Source organism: Erinaceus europaeus, chromosome X (assembly GCF_950295315.1).
Source record: "Erinaceus europaeus chromosome X, mEriEur2.1, whole genome shotgun sequence".
NCBI lineage: Eukaryota > Metazoa > Chordata > Mammalia > Eulipotyphla > Erinaceidae > Erinaceus > Erinaceus europaeus.
Window position 1 is genome coordinate 91,074,024 of NC_080185.1, and position 23,480 is coordinate 91,097,503.

General features: G+C 39.3%; 1 protein-coding gene across 11 annotated transcripts in view; it reads right to left on the reverse strand.

Annotated features, from left to right (window-relative positions):
• Positions 1-23,480, reverse strand: part of JADE3 (jade family PHD finger 3) — a 156,190-nt gene that overhangs the window by 115,538 nt on the left and 17,172 nt on the right. For 7 of the 11 annotated variants that reach the window (XM_060182470.1, XM_060182472.1, XM_060182474.1 and 4 more), the window contains 2 exons: positions 13,361-13,411; positions 8,572-8,645 (listed from right to left, as the gene is read on the reverse strand). The exons of the other annotated variants lie outside the window; for them this stretch is intronic. The gene's annotated coding sequence lies outside the window, so the exon portion shown is untranslated. The remainder of the gene's footprint in view (positions 1-8,571; positions 8,646-13,360; positions 13,412-23,480) is intronic. 11 annotated transcript variants of the gene reach the window in all.

Here is a 23,480-nt window from a genome sequence, read left to right on the forward strand (position 1 = left end):
GTCAAAGTCCTGGACCAGATGATTTTACAAATGAATTCTACAAAACCTTCAAGGAAGAACTAATACCTCTACTTTTCAAAGTCTTCCAAAGATTGAAGACACTAGAATACTCCTCCAGCTTCTATGAAGCCAACATCACTCTGATACCAAAAGCAGACAGGGACACAACCAATAAAGAAAACTACAGACCAATATCTCTGATGAACATAGATGCGAAAATATTGAACAAAATTCTAGCCAACTGGATACAGCAGTATATTAAAAAGACTGTTCATCATGACCAAGTGGGGTTTATCTCAGGGATGCAAGGTTGGTTTAATATACATAAATCAATGTGATCCACCACACCAATAAAAGCAAGACCAAAAACCACGTGGTCATATCAACAGATGCATAGAAATCCTTTGACAAAATACAACATCCCTTTATGATCACAACACTACAAAAATGGAAAAAGATGGAAAATTCCTGAAGAAAGTGAAGTCCACATATAGCAAACCTACAGCCAACATCATACTCAATGGTGAAAAACTGGAAGCATTTCCCTTCAGATCAGGTACTAGACAGGGCTGCCCACTTTCACCACTACTATTCAGTATAGTGTTGGAAGTTCTTGCCATAGCAATCAGGCAGTAGCAAGGAATTAAAGGCATACAGATTGGAAGAGAAGAAGTCAAGCTCTCCCTATTTGCAGATGACATGATAGTATACATAGAAAAACCTAAGGAATCCAGCAAGAAGCTTTTGGAAACCATCAGGCAATACAGGAAGGTGTCAGGCTACAAAATTAACATTAAAAAGTCAGTGACATTCTTCTATGCAAACACTAAGTTAGAAAATGAAATCCAGAAATCAATTCCTTTTATTATAGCAACACAAACAATAGAATATCTAGGAATAAACCTAACCAAAAAAGGGAAAGGCTTGTATACTGAAAATTATGAGTCACTACTCAAGGAAATTGAAAAAGACACAAAGAAGTGGAAAGATATTCCATGTTCATGAGTTGGAAGAATTAACATCATCAAAATGAATATACTACCCAGAGTCATCTACAAATTTAATGCTATTCCCATCAAGATCCCAACCACATTTAAATTTATTATTATCTTTATTTACTGCATAGAGACAGCCAGAAATCAAGAAGGAAGGGGGTGAAAGAGAGGGAGAGAGAGAGACAGAGAGACACCTGCAGCACTGCTTCACCACATGTAAAGCTTTCCCCCTGCAGGAGGGGACCGTGGGCTTGAACCCGGGTCTGTATGCATTGTAATACATCCGCTCAACCAGGTGTACCACCACCTGGCCCCCCTCACAACCACATTTTTTAGAATAGAACAAATGCTACAAATGTTTATCTGGAACCAGAAAAGACCTAGAACTGCCAAAACAATCTTGAGAAGAAAGAACAGAACTGAAGGCATTACACTCCCAGATCTCAAATTGTATTATAAGGCCATTGTCATCAAAACTGTTTAGTACTGGAACATGAATAGACACATTGACCAGTGGAATAGAATTGAGAGCCCAGAAATAAGCCCCCACACCTATGGACATCTAATCTTTGGCAAAGGTGCCCAGACTATTAAATGGGGAAAGCAGAGTCTCTTCAACAAATGGTGTTGGAAAAAATGCGTTGAAACGTGCAGAAGAATGAAACTGAACCACGATATTTCACCAAATACAAAAGTAAATTCCAAGTGGATCAAGGACTTGATTGTTAGACTAGAAAATATCAGATACTTAGAACAAAATATTGGCAGAACTCTTTTCCTCATAAATATTTTTAAAGGATAATGTTTTCTTTTAATATTTATTTATTCCCCTTTTTTGTTGCCCTTGTTTTATTGTTGTAGTTATTATTGTTGTCTGTCTTCATTGTTGGATAGGACAGAGAGAAATGGAGAGAGGAGGGGAAGACAGAGAGGGGGAGAGAAAGACAGCTGCAGACCTGCTTCACCGCTTGTGAAGCGACCCTCCGGCAGGTAGGGAGCTGGGGGCTCGATCCGGGGTCCTTACCCGGTCCTTGTGCTTTGTGCCACCTGCACTTAACCCGCTGCACTACAGCCCAACTCTACCGCATAAATTTTAAAGACATCTTCAATGAAACAAATCCAATTACAAAGAAGACTAAGACTAAAACAAATCCAATTACAAAGAAGACTATAGTCATGGGACTATATCAAATTAAAAAGCTTCTGCATAGCAAAAGAAACCACTACCCAAACCAAGAGACCCCTCACAGAATGGGAAAAGATCTTTACATGTCATACATCAGACAAGAGCTTAATAACCAAAATACATAAAGAGCTTGCCAAATTCAACAACAAGAAAACAAATAACCCCATCCAAAAATGGGGGGAGGACATGGACAGAATATTCACCACAGAAGAGATCCAAAAGGCTGAGAAACACATGAAAAAGTGCTCCAAGTCTTTGATTGTCAGAGAAATGCAAATAAAGACAACAATGAGATACCACTTCACTCCTGTGAGAATGTCATACAGCAGAAAAGGTAGCAGCAACAAATGCTGGAGAGGTTGTGGAGTCAAAGCAACCCTCCTGCACTGCTGGTGCGAATGTCCGTTGGTCCAACCTCTGTGGAGAACTCTCAGAAGGCTAGAAATGGACCTTCCCTATGATCCTGCAATTCCTCTCCTGGGGCTATATCCTAATGACCCCAACACACCCATCCCAAAAGATCTGTGTACACATATGTTCTTAGCAGCACAATTTGTAATAGCCAAAACCTGGAAGCAAGCCAGGTGTCCAACAACAGATGAGTGGTTGAACAAGTTGTGGTATATATACACAATGGAATACTACTCAGCTATTAAAAAACTGTTACTTCGCCGTTTTCAGCCAATCTTGGATGGACCTTGAAAAAATCATGTTGAGTGAAATAAGTCAGAAACAGAGGATGAATATGGGATGATCTCACTCTCAGGCAGAAGTTGAAAAACAAGATCAGAAGAGAAAACACAAGTAGAACCTGAACTGGAATTAGCGTATTGCACCAAAGTAAAAGTCGCTGGGGTTGGTGAGGGGGAGAATATAGGTTCAAAAAGCATGACAGAGGACCTAGTGGGGGTTGTATTTTTTTATGGAAAACTGGGAAATATTATGCATGTACAAACTAGAAAGATGTAAAACATTAATTCCCCAATAAAAAAAAAAAGAAGAAACCACATAAAAACTGCAGGAGAGCAGCGTCAGGTTTGCCTGTAAGACACATTAGCTCAGATTCTATGAAAACTAGAATAGTTATCAGAGGGAATGAGGTAGGGGGATAGATGGAGCTTTAACTGCTGTGTTGGCATAAGAAGTTTGCTAGTGGATGTGATGAGTTGTATATACATATATATCTACAGATGTGAGACTATATGCCTTAACACAGCAAAAATAGTAGTAACCAAAATATCTCTTAGACTGTGTGAAACTATGGTAGTTATCTGAGAGAAGCCATGGGGGATATGGTGGGGTGTAAGAACTTTGATGGCAGGTTCATTTGCGTTGTATGTGAAGCCAGGTCCTTGCACATGGTAACATGCATACTCCACCGAGTGTGCCACCACCCACCCACCAGCCACTCCCCCTTTGCAGTTTTTAAGTCTACAGGTAAAATACTCAATCACAAACTATTAATTTCAAGTCATATGGGAGCATAAGTATCATGATTTGACCCAATCTAGGAATTCAGAGGAGATATCTCTGAAGAAGTGATTAATTCACCTAGAATTTTTTTAAATATTTATTTATTCCCTTTTGTCGCCTTTGTCTCATTGTTGTAGTTATTATTACTGTTGTTGTCGTTGTTGGATAGGATAGAAAGAAATGGAGAGAGGAGGGGAAGACAGAGAGGGGGAGAGAAAGATAGACAACTGCAGACTTGCTTCACCGCCTGTAAAGCGACTCCCCTGCAGGTGGGGAGCCGAGGCTTGAACTGGGATCCTTATGCCAGTCCTTGCGCTTTGTGCCACATGCACTTAATCCGCTATGCTACTGTTCACCTCCCCTCACCTAGAATTTAAAGGATTAAGTAGAAGTCATGTGGTAAAGAGAAAGGAGAAGGAAGGGACAGAATATACAATGATCCGGAGTGGGGAGAAAAAAAACAAAAACACCAAACATAAGCAATGGGGAATAAGCCTAAAAAAAGCTGGCAGGAGCTGACTAAAACTACATCATGTGAAGAAGCTCTGTCTTAATCATAACAGCAATAAAAAGACTTTTAAACAGGGAGCAATATATTCAGATAGACATGGAGAAGAATGGGAAGGTCAAGATGGAAGCTGGTAGAACACTACCGAGTCCATGAAATGATGAGTTGGGATGGTAGTGGAGGAAATGAAGAGAAGGAACAAATTCAAAATGGTTTAGGAGATCAAAGTATCAAATTAATTAAATGCAGATGTAAGTATAAAAAGTTATTGAGGTCATCTCTTGGAGTTTCTGGCTCGAGTAAATGGATGCCTGGTGACCTTGACTGAGAGAATACACCAAAAGGGCAAGGCTTTATGGCGACTTTAGTTGGTGAGGCCACTACTTGTTCCAGTTTTGTTTGTAATTAAGACTTTAATTTTTATAGCAGTTTTTACCCAAAATTTTGGAATGTGTGCTACATTTGTTACAACTAATTACTAAATATTGAAGCAGTATTATTAGCAAGGGCCACAATTTACATTAGGAATTTACTCTGTACCGTAGTATATCATATATCCATATTTTGAAGAGATGTGAAATTGCACTTCTGAAACAAAGTCTTAAAAACTAAAGTTGTGGGAGTCCGGCAGTAGCACAGCGTAAGGATCCTAGTTCAAGCCCCTGACTCCCCATCTGCAGGGGAGTCGCTTCACAGGCGCTGAAGCAGGTCTGCAGGTGTCTATCTTTCCCTCCCCACCTATGTCTTCCCCTCCTCTCTCCATTTCTCCCTGTCCTATCTAACAATGACAACATCAATAAAAAAACAACAATAAATAACAATAAGGGCAACAAAAGGAAAAATAAATAAACATAAAAAATAAAAAAAAAAAACAAGGCTATGTGGTCTGGGAGTTGGTATAGTGGATAAGGCATTGGACTCTCAACTGAGGTTGAGGTCCTGAGTTTGATCCCTGGCAGCATATGTACCAGAGTGATGTCAGGTTCTTTCTCTCTCCTATCTTCCTCATGAATAAATAAATAAAATACTTTAAAAAAACAAGGCTACTGGGGCCAGGTCGTGGTGCACCTAGCTGTGCACACATGTTACAATGTGCAAAGACCTGGGTTCGAGTCTCCGGTCTCCCCCTGCAGGGGGAAAGTTTCAAGAGTGGTGAAGCAGGGCTGCAGGTATCACTGTTTATCATTTTATCCTTTTTTCAATTTCTGGCTGTCTCTATCCAATAAATAAAGATAATACCAAAAATAAAAATTAAGAAAAAATAAAATAAAATACATAAAAAAGAAAATGACTTCAAATATAATGAAGAATAAAAGTGAGAATAATCAAATGAGAAAAGATCACTGATCAAAGAAAATTACAAGGATAAAGTGGGATACAAAGAGACATTATATAAAACCAATAAACAAACTGTGGCCTACTTCAGCAACCTAATCAGTCAAAACGGGAGGAGGTGTGAAATAAAAGGGTGTGAGGACCCAGTGGCCAACAGTGGAAAGAGATGGCACTTTGGGGGGTCGGTGAGATGTGCTGATATCTATTTGACATTTTTTTTTAACATTTTCTTTTTTATATTTATTTATTCCCTTTTGTTGTCCTTGTTTTTTATTTGTTGTAGTTATTATTGTTGTCATGGTTGTTGGGTAGGACAGGGAGAAATGGAGAGAAGAGGGGAAGACAGAGAGGGGGAGAGAAAGACAGACACCTGCAGACCTGCTTCACCGCCTGTGAAGCGATTCCCCTGCAGGTGGGGAGCCTGTCCTTGCGCTTTGCGCCATTTGCGCTTAACCCAAAGTGACATTTTACAGCTGTGACAACAGTCTTGTAAAACAACATTTCCTCAATAAAAATAAATCAATTTGAAAAAGTTATTAATTTACCCCCAAACACTTGGCAATTCTAAATGCATAAACACCTAATGTTTTAGTATATTTAAAGAACAGTCAGACCTAAAATTAGAAAAATTCAAAGTTGTAGTTGCAGGCTTCAATACCCCTCTGTAATTAATAATATAGAGCACTTTTTTTTTTACTTTTTAGTATTTATCTTCCCTTTTGTGCCCTTGTTGTAATTATTATTGTTGTTATTTTTTTTTACAGCCTCCCCGAGCCCGTTGTTTTTATTGATGTTATCATTATTAGATAGGACAGGGAGAAATGGAGAGAGGAGGGGAAGTCAGAGAAGGGGAGAGAAAGATAGACACCTGCAGACCTGCTTCACCGCCTGTGAAGCGACTCCCCAACTGGTGGGGAGCCAGAGGCTCAAACTGGGATCCTTAAGCGGTTCCCTACTCTTCCTGCCACATGAGCTTATTAACCCACTGTGCTACTGCCCAACTCCCCAGAGCACAATTTTATATATATTTGGTCTCTGGTGGTGTTTATTTTTTATTTTTTTATTTTTGTCTCTACCAGAAAAAGCAGCAATAGTATATAAGAACTGAATAACATTTTAAACCAAGTGTTTAAATATATGACCTACAATAGCAGAATACATATTCTTTCAGCAAGACAGGCCATAACCTGGACCATAAACCTCAAATGTAAAAGAATTTAAATCATAATGTTTCCTGACAATTAAAGGAAATAAAAGAATCTGTAAAAGAGATAAGTAGAAAAACACTAAACATCTGGTTATTAGCTAGCATAAGTCTAAGTAATCTATGAATCAAAAAGAAACTTTAAAAAGAAACTAGGAAATATTTTAAATTGAAATATAACATAGCCCAATCTGTGGACTACAGTTGAAATAAATGTTTAGAGGGAAAATTTTCAATTGCTGTTTTGGGAGGGGAATTAAAAATATATATATTCTACATACTTCCATCATAAGGTACTAGAAAGGGACAAAATAAATTCAAAGCAAGTAGACTAAAGAAATAGTTAAAATAAGTAGAAATCAATGAAACAGATAAACAAAAAAATCAATGAAAAAAGCAGGTCTTTGAAAAGAACAACAAAGGGGCCAGGTGGTGGCACACCTGGTTAAGTGCACATGTTACAATGTGCAAGGACACAGGTTCCAGCCCCCAGTCTCCACCTACAGGGGGAAAGCTTTGCAAGTGGTGAAGCAGGACTGCAGGTGTCTATTTCTCTCCCTCTCTATCACCCCCTTCCCTCTCAATTTCTAGCTGTCTCTATCCAATAAATAAAGATAACTTTTAAAAAGATAAAAAATCATTAAAAAAAAAAGAACAACAAAACTTGATAAATCTCTAGCAAGACTGAGCAAAAAAAAAAAAAAAATAGAATTCCTAAGTTACCAAATTAGACAGGAGAGGAAAATATCACTATAGACCCAGCAGACATTAAAATAATAATAATAAAAGTGAGTCAGGCAGTGGCCCACCAGTAGAGCACACATTTTGATATGTGTAATGACCTTAATTCAAGCCCCCAGTCTCAACCTAGAAGGGGGAAAGCTTTATGAGTGGTAAAACAGTGCTGCCAGTGTCAGTCTTTCTCCCTCTCTATCCCTCCTTCCCTCTCAATTTCTCTCTGTTGAGAGAAAAAAAGAGACTGAGAGAGAGAGATATGACCTCTAAGAGCAATGAACACTGAAGTTCAACGATAAATCTGATGGTAATTAAAAAATCTATCAATGGGAGATGAGAAATTGTACCCATGTGTAAACAACTGTACTATAAACCTTTAATTTCCCCAATAAAATGAACAAAAAATTTTCTCCATCTCCTAAGGAACAGTCAATCATACCTAACCAGAAATGATTTTCACTCATATAAAATCTTAAAATAAAAAAGATAATAAAGTGGTCTGGGAGGTGGCACAGTGGATAAAGCACTGACTTTCAAGCTTGAGGTCCTGAGTTTGATCCCCAGCAACACATGTATCAGAGTGACATCTGGTTCTTTCCCTCTCTCTTCCTACCCCTCTCATTGATAAATAAATAAAAATATTTTTAAAAAGGTAATAAAATAATAATATGAATAATTCTACTCACATAAATTAAACTCAAATAGACTGCTCAAAAACCACAAGCTCTTAAAAAAATTCATTGACCATGAACTAGATAACCTGGATACTTCAGCTATTAAGAAAATTAAATTCACAGTTAAAAATATATTTTTTAAAAGAAACGCACAGGCCCAGATGGTTTCACTGGCAAACTCCAGCTAACATTTAAAGGAAAAAAAATAACACCAAATCTGTGAGATCTCTTCCCAAAAAAAGGAGGAGGGAATCCTTCCCAACTCACTTTATGAAGCCCTGATATAAAACCCAGACCAAAGAAGTATGATATATATATATATATATATATATATATATATAGTCAGAAAAAAAACTATAAATACATATATAGATATGATAGAGAATAGTATTCTGCATAAATATAGAAGCAAATGTCTGACAAAATATTAGCAATTCCAACCACAATATATATAGTCCTACCAATTGGGGTTATTCCAGGGATGCAAAGTTACTTCAGTATTCAAAATCAATCAGGGCAATCAACCACATGAAGTCTAAAAAAAAGATGATATGATTATGTCAGTTGATGATGACAAGACCATTTGTCAAAATTCAATATGCAATCATTATAGAAACTCTAATCAAACCAGGAATAGAAGGGCATTTCCTTAATCTGATGATGAACTAACTTTTAAAAGTGAAATATTTAAAGATAAAACAAGGAAACAATGCCTTTTCTCACTATTACTGTTAAACATACTGGTACTCTCAGCTGGTGAAATAAGGTACAAAAATTTAAAAGGCATTTGAGACAAAAAAAAAAAAAACTGAAACCACCCCTATCTTAAATGACATGACTGCTGCTGAGAAAATTATCAAAGAGTCTATGTTTTTAAAAATCCTATAAAATTATTTAGCAAAGCAGTAGGATATAAGGCTAATTATAAAAATCAATCATATTTCTACAGGTGGCAATAAACAGTTGGAAACTAAGATATCTAAAATAGCATTTATGATAACTACAAAGAAATAAAAATATTAAGGCATAAAGATTTTGTTTTCTTCTAAAAGTATTATAGTTATGTCTCATATTTAGGTTTATGCCCTTTTTGAGTTATTCTAATTTTTAAAAATATTTTATTTATTGTAATGAGAGAGAAAGAGAGGAAGACCAGAGCACTGCTCAGCTCTGGCTTATGGTGGTGCTGGGAACTGAACCTCTGACCACAGAGCCTCAGGCATGAAAGTCGCTTTCTTAAAAATTATCTTTATTTATTGGATAGAGACAGCTAGAAATTGAGAGGAGGGGACAGACAGAGAGGGAGAGTGACAGAGAGACACCTGAAGCACTGCTTCACCACTTGTGAGGCTTTCCCCCCTGTAGGGGGGACAGAGGCTTGAATCCAGGTCCCTGTGCATTATAGCATGTGCCCTCAACCAGGTAAGCCGCCATCGGGCCCTGAGTTATTCTTTGTGGTACATAATATGGTAGATGAAGATCTGCTCTTTAACATGAAGATTTCTGCTGTTCAGTACCATTTGTCCAATAGACTATCCTCCTTCTTTGAATTAAACTGCTTTCACACTTTAGCAAAAAAAAGCCAGGTGTCTGTATGTAAGTGGGCCAGTATTTGGTCTCTCTCTTGTTCTACTGTTCTGTTATTTATTACTTCCCCAATACCACTACCTTCATTTCTGTCACTTTCTATCAAGTTTAAAATCAATTAGTATGACTTCTCCCACTTTATTCTTTTAAAATCTGTTTCAGTTTTTTAATTTCGCAGTTCTAAAATGAAAAAAAAATAGAATCCAGCTATTCTATTTTCCTATTTTTGTAAATTCGTGAGAAATATAGATGTTTTGTATGGTGAGTCTTTAAAATGATAAACTAGACACCACAGTAAAAAAAAAATACTTAATGGAAAGTATCATTAAAAGGATAAAAAGTCAAGTCACAGACAGAGGGAAAACATTTGTTGGTAAATCACACAGCCAACAAAGAATTTTTTATTCAGAATAGTTTGTTTTGTTTTGTTTTTGCCTCCAGGGTTAATGCTGGGGCTCAGTGCCTGCACCATGAATCCACTGCTCCTGGAGGCCATTTTTTTCCCCTTTTGTTGCCCTTGTTGTTGTAGCCTTGTTGTGGTTATTGTTGTTGTTGTTGTTGATGTCGTTCATTGTTGGACAGGACAGAGAGAAATGGAGAGAGATGGGGAAGACAGAAAGGGGGAGAGAAAGACACCTGCAGACGGAGAGCCGGGGCTGGAACTGGGATCCTTACGCTGGTACTCGCACTTTGCACCACGTGCGCTTAACCGCTGTGCTACCGACCGACCCCCTCAGAATAGTTTTAAAAGTGCAACAGTAAGAAAACAAAAATGTCAAATTAAAAAATGAGCAAAACCCATTAACTTTTCTCAACAAATACTTGAAAAAATACATCTCTCTATGGATTTGATAAAAGTCACGAATCTGTTTAGTCTCTGGCCTTTCAAAATTACTAGTGTTAGAACAACCTCTTTCCAGCTCCCTACAACCTAGGGCAACAACTGGCCAAACTGATTTTCTTCAAAAATACTCAACTTTAAAATATTCAATAATGGGAGCAGTGGGTTAAGCGCACGTGGTGCAAAGTGCAAGGACTGGTGTAAAGATCCCGGTTTGAGACCCCGGGGGCTCCCCACCCGCAGGGGCGTCTCTTCACAGGTGGTGAAGCAGGTCTGCAGGTGTCTATCTTTCTCTCCCCCTCTGTCTTCCCCTTCTCTCTCCATTTCTCTCAGTCATATCCAACAATGACGACATAAATAACAACAACAATAATAACTACAACAATAAAAAAACAACAAGAGCAACAAAAGGGAATAAATATTTTTAAAAATTTAGTAATTTTGTTTTAATAATCCCATGAGGGGAAAGTGGGTTAAATATGTTTCCCTTGCCCCTGATTCCCACTTAGCCCTCTCTACTCCATGATGATTTCAAAAAGTTTGGTTCAAATTTCCTCTGCAGAAGGTTCCCATAATTTATAGGAAGCCAGTAAGCTGAGCCTTTTTTTTTTTTTTTTTGGTATGAAAAGACAACATACTTTTTTTTCAAACTCAGATTCTGAGTTTGGGTTTTTATTCTATCTCTGTATGTCTCTTTAAATAAACTCATCAAACTGATTTCAGAGTATTTGTAAAATACCAGTTGTTACCGATCCATGTTTTTAACCTGCCCTGTCTCTCAGAATATCTCAAATTGGACCAAGCTTTTATTAATATGAAAAGTCACTATTTTACTAGATTCCATTTTAATCCTCTGGGTGCTGACAGGGTAGACTACAAACTCTCCTACTAGGCTCTGTTCTCCATTTTCATCCTGGACACCTGCAAATCAATGACTGACACTGTTAACTTGTACAGCTTGGTTGGAGCAGGGACTGGATGCAGGGTGAGAGACTGTGGGAATCTGGGGTTCATGTCTGAGCACTGCCTAGTGACTGAAATACACAGTATTTGCTGAACATGTTGATTATGCTATTCAGTATTGTATAAATGAAAATGGTAAAATAGAACCTGTTAAGGAAAAGAATGCTCTAGTACAATGAACTGCAGTATATTTTGCCAAAGCTATTAGGATTTTGAGGCAGCTGGTAGTTTATCAATTTTTATTGCTCCAATATAGCTATTTTATGGCCATTACTAGCAGAAGCAGATTACAGGAATTGTGTTTGACAGGAAAGAAGAGCCTGTGTGAGTCTGTTTGATCTGGATCTCGTAAAACAGAGGTTCTTAATGTCATCCTCTCAACTTAGACAGAACAATAACATGATAGGAAGGAACATCAGTTTCTCATTTTGCGCAAGTAGTTCCCGAAAGTCTTTCTGCAGGGTTCTTGAGCATTTGCAAGAAGCATCTAGTTTTTTTTCCATGAAGACCTCTTCAGGTACCCACATGATTACAAAAGTATTTCAAGGGGTTGGTACAGTTATCAAAACCAGCAGCCAAACAAGCACTAGTGCGTTTCAGGGACTATGAACAGGATGGGACATGTTCCACAGGCAATGTTGTAGGATGTTTGGAGTGTCAAAATATAATTTTCAAAACTCAAAATGACTCACATATAAATACAGAATGAACAACATGCCTAGAGAAGTACAAGATATAAGGCTGATTAAAAGAGAATTTGGCTCTATATGTTAACTCTTTTTTTCAGCCACCAGGTTCCAGATGATAACATGATGCCAACCGGACTTCCCTGGGCAGACAATCTCACCAATGTGTCCTGGAGCCCCGCTTCCCCAGAACCCCACCCCACTAGAGAAAGAGACAGGCTGGGAGTATGGATCGACCTGCCAACGCCCATGCTCAGTGGGGAAGCAATTACAGAAGCCAGACCTTCAACCTTCTGAATCCCATAATGACCCTGGGTCCATACTCCCAGAGAGATAAAGAATAGGAAAGCTATCAGGGGAGGGGATGGGATATGGAGTTCTGGTGGTGGGAATTGTGAGGAGTTGTACTCCTCTTATCCTATGGTTTTTGTCAGCATATCCTTTTTATAAATAAAAAAAATTTTTAAAAAGATTTTGAGCAGTTTGGTGTATATAGGTATGAAAATTAAAATGCTAGAATGAGATAGCTAAAGTAGACAAAAATGGGGTTATTTATCACACAAAACAGATTTTATTTTACATCTCTACAAGAAAAAAAATCCATAAATCAGCACATTACTTCAAAAAGTTTGTACCCCAATCATTAATGAATCCAAATAAAGACAGACTCCCTTGGAGAGCTAAATAATCCTTGGGTGAGCCCCTGAGTTCGTGCTCCACCATGAGAATGAGAAGATATTCAGGGGTCAGGTGGTAGTGCAGCTGATAAAGCACACACAGTACAGTGTGCAAGGACCCAGGTTCAAGCTCCCAGTCTCCACCTGTAGAAGTGAAGTTTCACAAGCAGTGGAGCTGTGCAGCAGGTGCTTGTCTTTCTTCCTTTCCCTCTCTCCCTCCCTCCCCATTTCTTCCCTCTCAATTTCTGTCTCTATCCAAAATCAATAAAAATTGTTTTTTAAAAGAAGCTATTCAGTCACTACTTTGTACTACTCTTTTTAGGTTAATATAATATTTATTAGCAGAGGGCTAATGGTTTATTTTATATCCACCTAGTCTAAGTCTTTAGAAGTAAAAAAATAAGGTTCTAGGGGATCAGCTTTTTAGAATAGTATGGTAGCACTTGCATATTTCACTTTATTTATACAGGCATTCAAAAAATAGTAATTTATTTACCTTCTGGGCCAATCATAGCACCTTAGAAGTCATCTGAGATCTAGCCACATCCTAGGGTGGGAACACTTTCTTTAGCAATTTTAGCAGTTCCTTAGAAATTCCTTGCATTTATGTGCAAGGAAACTAACATTTCTGAGTGCTTATTATGTGAAAATTTATTTCCAACAGGCCAGGGATATTTTCTCATTGTAAAATGTTGCCTATACATTTAACCATGTGTGTCAAGTAAATGCATTTCTTCAGCATAATTGCTTTGAATTATACCTTAACTTTAAAAATTACACAAGAGTATAATTTACTCTTGTTACTATACAGTTCAAGTTTTGACAAATGTGTATAATTGTAATTACCAGCAAACAAGATATAGAACAGTTCTAAGCATAATTGTTTTTTAAATGCCAGTTAATCAACAAGTATTTATTGAGTGCTGATGTGTCCAGTAATCACTAGTTGAACTTTGAGGATAACCAAACAGTGTGAAAAAAAAAAAGAAGAGACACTACGCCTACCTCCAAACAACTTTGGTAGTCTAATCAGTCAAGCACATTTCCCCATGCACGAACTAAGCACAAATAAGGAATCTACTAGCAAATAACCTACATGAAATGTGGGTTCTGATATTGATACTGCCATCTTGTGACTTTGAATAAACCACTTGTTTTTATTATTTCTTATCTGGGCCTTCCTTTCTACATTAACGGACCAGGTTGTCTTAAATAATCTCTATACTATGAGCATGTGTAAATCAGTCAGAATGGGATCAGAATGAAGACCTGCCATGACATATCCCAAAGTTCCCAGGAATATAGGAGTACAAACCCTGCCCTTTCAGTTACTTATTGCTATATAGCAAATCACCCCAAAAGTTAGTGACTTAAAAGTAAAAGCAATTTTACTTTCTCACAATATGCTCAGCAATTTTGGCTAGGATCAACTGGGTAGTTTTTGGTTGTTTTTTTTTTTTCCCAGATAGAAAGAATGGGGGTTGGGGGAAGAATCCACTATCCATAACTTGGATATTTTACTGGTCCTGGATGTTTTTTTTGCTGGTCCTTCCTAGGATCCCTCATGTATTTATAGTCCTCTGGCACCGTGACTAGGACTGAATGAACTAAGATGGTCTCACATGTCTGAGGGTTGGCTGCTGACTGGTATCTTTCTTCACATATCATCTCCCTCCCCTCAGCAGCCTAACTAGGGCTTCTTCATATGGTTGCTTCAGAGTTCTCAAGGGAGCAAGAGGAAAATTTCAAGACTTCTTGAAAACAATGCTCATAAGTCAAGCAGTTACTCATGCTGCATTTAACTGGGCAAAGGAAGTTCCAAGAGCACACCAGATTCAAAGAGCAGAGAAGCAGAGAGATAGACTCCACCTCTTGACAGGAAGATCTGCAAAGGCGCACTGTAAACAGGTATACGTATATACAGAGATAAAAGAGCTTTGTGGCCATTAAGCATTCCTATCATACCATCCCAAATTGGGAAATGAGTGTTGAGAACATTTAATCCTGTGAGTCTTCAGAGACTGAAGGAACCCCTGAGATTTAAAAAAAAAAAAAAAAGCAGTAGTCGGGCGATAGCACAGCGGGTTAAGTGCACGTGGCCTGAAGCTCAAGGACCAGAGTAAGGATCCCGGCTCAAGCCCCCGGCTCCCCACCTGCAGGGCTGTCGCTTCACAGGTGGTGAAGCAGGTCTGCTGGTGTCTAGCTTTCTCTTCCCCCTTCTGTCTTCCCCTCCTCTCTCCATTTCTATCTGTCCTATCCAACAACAATGATGACAACAATAATAATAACCACCACAACAATAAAAGTAACAAGGTCAACAAAAGGGAAAATAAATAAATTTAAAGAAAAACTAAAAAAAAAAAAAAGCATGGTTCTTGAAGAACAAACAAGATAGAATAAACCAAGAGGAATGTGAAGTGCAAGGAAAGGCAGTATGAACAGAACAGCAGCATGACTAAAAAAATATGTTAAGACTATATGAATACACGATTGGATGGAGAAGGTAGAGAAAATTTGAGAAGTGATTGGTAAGGGTGGTGGAAAAGACTATGATTAGATGTGGAGAATGTTGACTACTAGGCTTTCAGGAGTGCACACACTACGGATTACACAGTAAGCAGTCAGTGGCAGGCAGGAGCAGGGATGCTGGTATAGGAAAAAGACCTTTAGAGCTTGTACCATTATGGATAGAAGCCTGGTGGAAAGTTTAGTTGGATGTCCAGTGTAGTGTCACAGATATCATAGCAAGAAAGCAGTCTAGAGACTGTTTACCTTTTCAAGGAGATTAAAAAGTATAGCTAGAATTTTCACAGGTAAGCTGATTTAGAAGCATAAAAATGTTTATCATGTATTTAAATTGACTATGCTACAGAGTGCTAAATTTAGGCCTCTCTCCCTCTCTCACACACACACTTTATGTATATGATACAAGTTTTATGGGAGACAAGTAGGATGCAAATGTTTATAGCTGAAGTTTGGTCTTGGTTTGAAAAGGAAAAAATTCTAGTGCTGCTTAATATTCTAAGTAGGCAAGGAATCACAAGGAAAAATAGAAACTATGGTGAAGCCAGGGAAAAGCTACTTGCAATTTTTTTAAAAAAAAATTTTTTATATTTATTTATTTATTCCCTTTTGTTGCCCTTGTTGTTTTATTGTTGTAGTTATTATTGTTGTTGTCGTTGTTGGATAGGACAGAGAGAAATGGAGACAGGGAGGGGAAGACAGAGAGGAGGAGAGAAAGACAGACACCTGCAGACCTGATTCATCGCCTGTGAAGCGACTCCCCTGCAGGTGGGGAGCCGGGGTTCAAACAGGGATCCTTATGCCAGTCCTTGTGCTTTGCGCCACCTGCGCTTAGCCCGCTGCGCTACCACCCGACTCCCGCAATTTTGACTATAATCTATATTGTGAAGCTACACTCTGTCCTGGCAGACTATATGATGTCATACTTTCCACTGTGGCAGCAATGGCATAGCACCCACTTTTCATCTGACAACTGTAAAATGCTTCTTTTCCAAACTATTGCTTTCCACAGGTCTTAGGTGGCCAGCAGAACCTCTTATCCTATGGTTTTGTCAGTGTTTCCTTTTCATAAATAAATTTTTTTTTAAAAGACCTTGTTATGTGTAATTTCTTTATTGAGAATGATAACCAATGTTTGGTTTGATAATTAAATATCAGGCGGGTAGCAATTCTTTCAGGTATAGGAGATAAGATACAGAAAATTTGAAGATTTCCGAGTACTGTGGGAGTGGCAGTCTAGTTATCAGACTAGAATACAAATACAAAATAGGCCTCAGAGTATGGCATTAGGTACCAAAGTAAGTAGAAAAGACAGTATGGGGTGAAAATGAGAGTAGGGGATGGTGTCCAAATGAGTAATTTGGGGAATGGAGGGAAGGCTCTTGTTGAGACAGAAACTGCAGGAATTTGGAAGAATTGGCCCAGGCAGGATTGGCAAGGCAGTTACAGTTATGAAGAAAGACTCCAAGTAAACAAGTGTGGAGTTGCTGGTGTTACTGGGGGAAAGAAGACAGTGAGTAACAGTTCAGAGATGACATTCCAGACTGTGCTCAAGATTCTTGTTTCACCCAAGTTCCCCTCAAATCCCAGGTGAAGAATGTTCCTAGCTGATGGATTGTGTCATGTGAAAGAAAACATTACAAAGCAATTAAAGCAGACAAGAAAAGAACATTTAGTTTCCTCTTTGCACAGATTGGAATTCATCCACTGTCTTGTAAGTGAAAGGGTAGCCCTTTGTGAATATCTCATAAAGCAGGGAGACGTTCTCCAGGGAATAATACATGCTCAGATTGAGTCAGACCATACTATGCAGAAGTTATGCAACAAAGAGGTCTCCATTGCAATTTCTAGTGATACAGTGCTCTACAGAGATATGAATGGGCATGCTGCATTTTCACAGTTCTCTCAACATATTCTTCAAAACTGGGAGGTTTCCTATAAAAAAGATGTGCTTTTAAGACAGGATTTGAGAAGTCATAGTTTGTTCACAACATGGGGGCTTCAAGATACCAGGCCTCATCAGTATCCTCAAGAGTTGGCTCTTTAAAAAAAAGAGTATAAAAATAACAGTGATTATGCCAATTATTTGCTTCATAGGTAAGTTAATCACATTTAAATGTTTGAGGAATGCTTTGACTCGGCCTTAGTATGTAACAAATATTCAAAGAATGTCAGTTGATTTGAGGTACTTTTTGAAATTTCTTTATCAAGTATAGAATATACTAAGTTTTTGATGAACTCATGATTCTATCATGTTGACAGGGCAAGTAAAACCTGCAAAACTGAGCATCTGGTCCAACTTCTGGATGTTATATAGGACTCATACACATTTATGCTCCTGAACTTTTTCACTAAGAAAAACTTACAATTTCCACCCAGGACAGTATGCTTTGAAGGCCTGCCTACCAAACACATCACATAGATGATTCAATTTCTCCATTTAATTTTATAGCTTATAATCACCTGGGTTCTTGGGCATAGGATAGTATGTGCTCTACCCAAAGAGATATCTCCTAGCCCAGGTTTCTCAAAACATTAAAACCGAAACCACTTGTTGGAACAAGATATATGCAGGCCTATGTCCCTGAGTTATAATGACCAAGATACAGAAATAATCATAGTGCCTAATGATAAATGAGTGGGGCAAAAGATGTGAGATATATATGAAATATTTCAATTTGTGACAACACAGAACTGGAGAGGATCATGCTAAGCAAGGTAAATTAGAAGACAGGTTAACAGGTGATCTCACTCGTGAGTAACATAAAGAATAAAACCAATAGAACAAAGCCAAATAAAAGCAAACTTGGAATCCTGAAACAGTGGAGGGAGTCTAATCAACTTTGGTGATTAGGTGTGCTGTGGTAACAAGCATTTGAGGAAGTATGAACCCATACTCCTAAACACATAGACTTATAATGGCACAAAGCGCAAGGACTGGCTTAAGTATCGGAAAACACAAATGACAAACAAAAAATTCTCATTAAAATGGAGGCTGGGAGTTCCAGTGCCCTATGATGGAAGGAGATGGCACTGTGGTGGTGCATGAGGTGTGCCGACACATCTTTTAGGGAAATATGATACTGTATTCCAGTGACAACAGGCTTTTAAAAGCATTTTCTCAATAAAGATAATTGTAAGTGGGGGTCAGATGGTAGCGCAGTGGCTTAAGTGCAGATGGCGCAAAGCACAAGGACTGGCTTAAGGATCTCGGTTCAAGCCCTCAGCTCCCCACCTGCAGGGGAGTCACTTCACAGGCAGTGAAGCAGGTCTGCAGGTGTCGATCTTTCTCTCCCTCTGTCTTCCCCGCCTCTCTCCATTTCTCTCTGTCCTATCCAACAACTACGATATCAATAACAACAATAATAACTACAACAATAAAACAAAGGCAACAAAAGGGAATAAATAAATAAATATTCAAAAAATTAAATAAATAAATGTAAAACAGGCAGAAACCTAAACAGAATAAATTCTTCCTCAGTTCCTAGTTATAAAATATAATACTCAGGGGGCCCGGCAGTAGCACAGCGGGTTAAGTGTACATGGTGCAAAGTGCAAGGACAGGTGTAAGGATCCCTATTCGAGCCCCTGGCTCCCCACCTGCAGGGGAGTCGCTTCACAAGGGGTGAAGCAGGTCTGCAGGTGTCTATCTTTCTCTCCCCCTCTCTGTCTTACCCTCCTCTCTCCATTTCTCTCTGTCCTATCCAACAATGACACCAATAGCAACAACAATAATAACTATGACAATAAAAAAATAAGGACAACAAAAGGGGAAATAAGTGTTTAAATACACACACACACACACACACACACACACACACACACACTTCAGGGGCCAGGTGGTGGCACGCCTGGTTAAGTATACACATTACAGTGCATAAAGACCCGGGGTCAAGCCCCTGGTCCTCACCTATGGGAGGAAGGCTTCATGAGTGCTGAAGTAGGGCTGCAGGTATCCCTCTGTCCCTTTCCCTCTCTATCACCCCTCCCCTCTCAATTTCTCTGTCTCTATCTAATAACAAGTAAATATAAATTAAAGGATTCTAAAAATTGTTAAAATAAAAAAATAAAAAAATTTAAAAATGTAAAATTTAAGGAGTAAGAAGGGGGAATTAACTTGTATGGAGTTTATATGGGTATTGTGCTACACTTGACATTTATGTAAAAACTGAGAGACTCTTGTTTCAACTTAGACATATAAAAAAGTCAAAGCTGGGGGTCGGGCGGTGGCGCAGTGGGTTAAGCGCATGTGGCGCAAAGCGCAGGAACCGGCGTAAGGATCCCGGTTCGAGCCCCCGGCTCCCCACCTGCAGGGGAGTCGCTTCACAGGCGGTGAAGCAGGTCTGCAAGGTGTCTATCTTTCTCTCCCCTTCTCTGTCTTCCCCTCCTCTCTCCATTTCTCTCTGTCTTATCCAACAACGAATTGTGTCAACAAGGGCAATAATAATAACCACAACGAAGCTACAACAAGGGCAACAAAAGGGGGGGAAATGGCCTCCAGGAACGGTGGATTCATGGTGCAGGCACCGAGCCCAGCAATAACCCTGGAGGAGGAAAAAAATAAAATAAAATAAAAAAAGTCAAAGCCTAGGTGTCTGGCGGTAACGCATATGGCGCCAGGACCAGCTTAAGGATCCTGGTTCGAGCCCCTGGCTCCCCACTTGCAGGGGAGTCACTTCACAGGCGGTGAAGCAGGTCTTCAGGTGTCTATCTTTCTCTCCCCCTCTTTGTCTCCCCTCCTCTCTCCATTTCTCTCTGTCCTATCACAACAATGATGACATCAATGACAACAATAATTACAACAACAACAAGGGCAACAAAAGGGAAAATATTTTTTCTTTTAAAAAAAAGTCAATGCTCCCTTCAAACAATAAAGAAGTTGTATCAATGACTCTTTTCAGACATATCAGAGAACTGAGGTCAAAAATCAAACCACCGAGAAAAAAAGTCAAACCACCAACCAGAGAAAGTCAGCTACAGATAGATAAAGATCTGACCATGTAAATTAGTAGGGAAATTAAACTAGAAGTTCTAACTAATTACTAGAGGTCAGAGTATGATATATTATGAGAGCATGAGCACCTGGGCTCTGCAAGGGGTGGAGTTCACATGCTCTTACAAGTACTTCCTACAGGAATCTCTACCAGGTTCTTACGGCAGCATCAGAGAAAAGGTGGAGAAAGCTTTCATGGTGCTGCTGGTTGGCAGAGGAAAGTAGCACCGCCTGTGAATGCCATCCAGATTCCTTTCCCTTATCTCTGGTGCAGAACCAAAGGAAGAGAGGGATAAAGAGTTAAAGAAATTCCACCGCTTGAGGAGGAGCAGACCCAAGTTCCAGGACCATCTAAGTCTGAGGCTTAATCATACCATCAGAGAACTGTTTCCACAACCACCACCCACCACCTGGCACACCAACGATGAAGTCAGTAACAGTGGGTTACAACTGGGAAGGCTGTAAGAGATAACTCTTGGGAAACAGCACAAAGGAAAAACCCAAAGCTAAGCAGGAGTCAATAAAAAAGGCATCACTAGAGGAATCAGAAATCTCAGGTGCCTAAAGAAAACACAAACATCTAACACAGGCCCACTCCTGACCACTTGAAGGCAAATCTCCCATAGCAGAAAGAAACCTGTGTTCTTGGGGGTCGGGCAGTAGAGCAGCGGGTTAAGCGCACATGGCATGAAGCGCAAGGACTGGCAGTAAGGATCTCCGTTTGAACCCCTGGCTCCCCACCTGCAGGGGGCTTGCTTAACAAGCCTCCTCTCTCCATTTCTCTCTGTCCTATCCAATAACAATGACTGCAACAACAATAATAATAATAACCACAACAATGATAAAAAAGCAAGGGCAACAAAAAGGGGGAAAAATGGCCTCCAAGAACAGTGGATCCATAGTGCAGGCACTGAGCCCCAGAGATAACCTGGAGGCAAAAAAGAAAAAATTAAATAAACCTGTGTTCATATATATTTATTTATTTTCCCTTTTGTTGACCTTGTTGTTTTATTATTGTTGTAGTTATTATGGATGTCATCGCTGTTAAACAGGACAGAGAGAAATGGAGAGAGAAGGGGAAGACGGGGGAGACCTACTTCACCACTTGTGAATCGACTCCCCTGCAAGTGGGGAGCCAAGGGCTCCAACCGGGATCCTTAAGCCCGTCCTTGTGCTTTGCACCACGCGCACATAACCTGCTGCGCTACCGCCCAACTCCCTAAACCTGTGTTCTTTAACCATTTCAATTTTTTTTTCCACCAGGGTTATTGCTGGGGCTCGTTGCCTGCACTTCGAATCCACTACTCCTGGAAGCTATTTTTTCCCCTTTTGTTGCCCTTGTTTTATCGTTGTCGGGGTTACTATTGTTGTTATTGATGTCATTGTTGTTGGATAGGGCAGAGAGAAATCGAGAGAGGAGGGGAAGACAGAGGGGGGAGAGAAATACAGACACCTGCAGACCTGCTTCACCACTTGTGAAGCGAGTGACCTGCAGGTGGGGAGCCAGGGGCTCGAACCGGGATCCTTACTCCAGTCCTTGTGCTTCGTGCCATGTGCATTTAACCCGCTGCACTACTGCCCTACCCCCATCATTTCAATTTTTACCTCAGTATTTCTTGTCCCTGTTCAGCTTTCAATTTATGAGGCACAATAAAAGGCAAAAAAAAAAAAAGAATTATGATTATTATCTTAAGGACTCTAAAGGCAAAATTAGGTAATATTTAAGACCAATCAGATAATATCAACAAAATGAAACTGTAAGAACCAAAATTAACAAAAAATAGAAAAAGCACAGTGAAATAAACATGCTCAACAGTAGACTTGACAAATCAAGGAAAGAATCAGGAAGTATGAAATCAAGTTTACTGATGAGTTTACTGAGGCTTTAAGAAACGGGGCTGGTAGGTGGCCCACCTGGCAGAGTACACATATTACCATGTCTGAGGACCTGGGTTCAAGTTCCAGACTACCACACAGGAGCAGTGGAGTGTTTCTCCTTTTCTGTCTCTCTCCCTCCATGCCACCAGAAACAGTGGAGTAATGCAAGGACTGGAGTCCCAGTGTTAACCATAACAGCAATGAATAAATAAGTAAAGAAAGAAAGAAAGAAAAATAGAACACTCCCCCCAGCTCCCCACCTGCAAGGGAGTCACTTCACAAGCAGTGAAGCAGGTCTGCAGGTGTCTATCTTTCTCTCCCCCTCTGTCTTCCCCTCCTCTCTCCATTTCTCTCTGTCCTATCCAAGGACGACAACATCAATAACAACAATAAAAAAAAAAACAAGGGCAACAAAAAGGAATAATTAAAAAAAAAAGAAAAATAGAATACCATATTCAAAAACTGTGGGAAAATATCAAATATAACATATTTGTAACTAGGATAATCCCAGAAGGAGAAAAATAAAAGATGAGATACAAGACTTATTTGAAGAAATAATGATTGAAAGCTTTCCAAAACTAAGACAACAGATTCATAAAAGAATAACAGATAAGAAAGAGAATCTTAGAGAACACAAAGTAGCATAAGTGTGAAAAATTAAAATACCAAACCTAAAGGGAAAAAAACAAAACAAAACACCAAACTTATGTAAAGTTAAAGAGACTGAAGGCAGCCAGAAGGGAAAAAAAAAAGACATATTAACTACAGAGAAAGGAGTAGGGGCCAGGAGGTGGCAAACCTGGTTGAGCACACGTCACAATGCACAAGGCCCAGGTTCAAGCCCCCGGTCCTCATCTGCAGGGGGAAAGCTTTGCGAGTAGTGAAGCAGTGCTGCAGGTGTCTCTCTGTTTTTCTCTCTCTCTACCTACCTTTTCCCTCTCCATTTCTGGCTGTCTTTAGCCAATAAATACAATTTTAAATTTTTTCAAAATGAAACAAGGATTATAGCTGACTCAACGAAACAAACAAAAAGATCCATGAGATAGCTCAACTAGGAAAGTGACTGCTTTCCCATGCATGTGACCCAGAATCAGTGCCAGCCTCCACCACACTAGAGGAGGCTTCCGTGCTGTGGTATCTTTTCCTCTCTGTGTCTCTCTCTTTCTAGCTAGAAAAAAGTCAGCCCCAAGCAGTAAAGTCCTAGTGACAGAAAAAGAAAAAG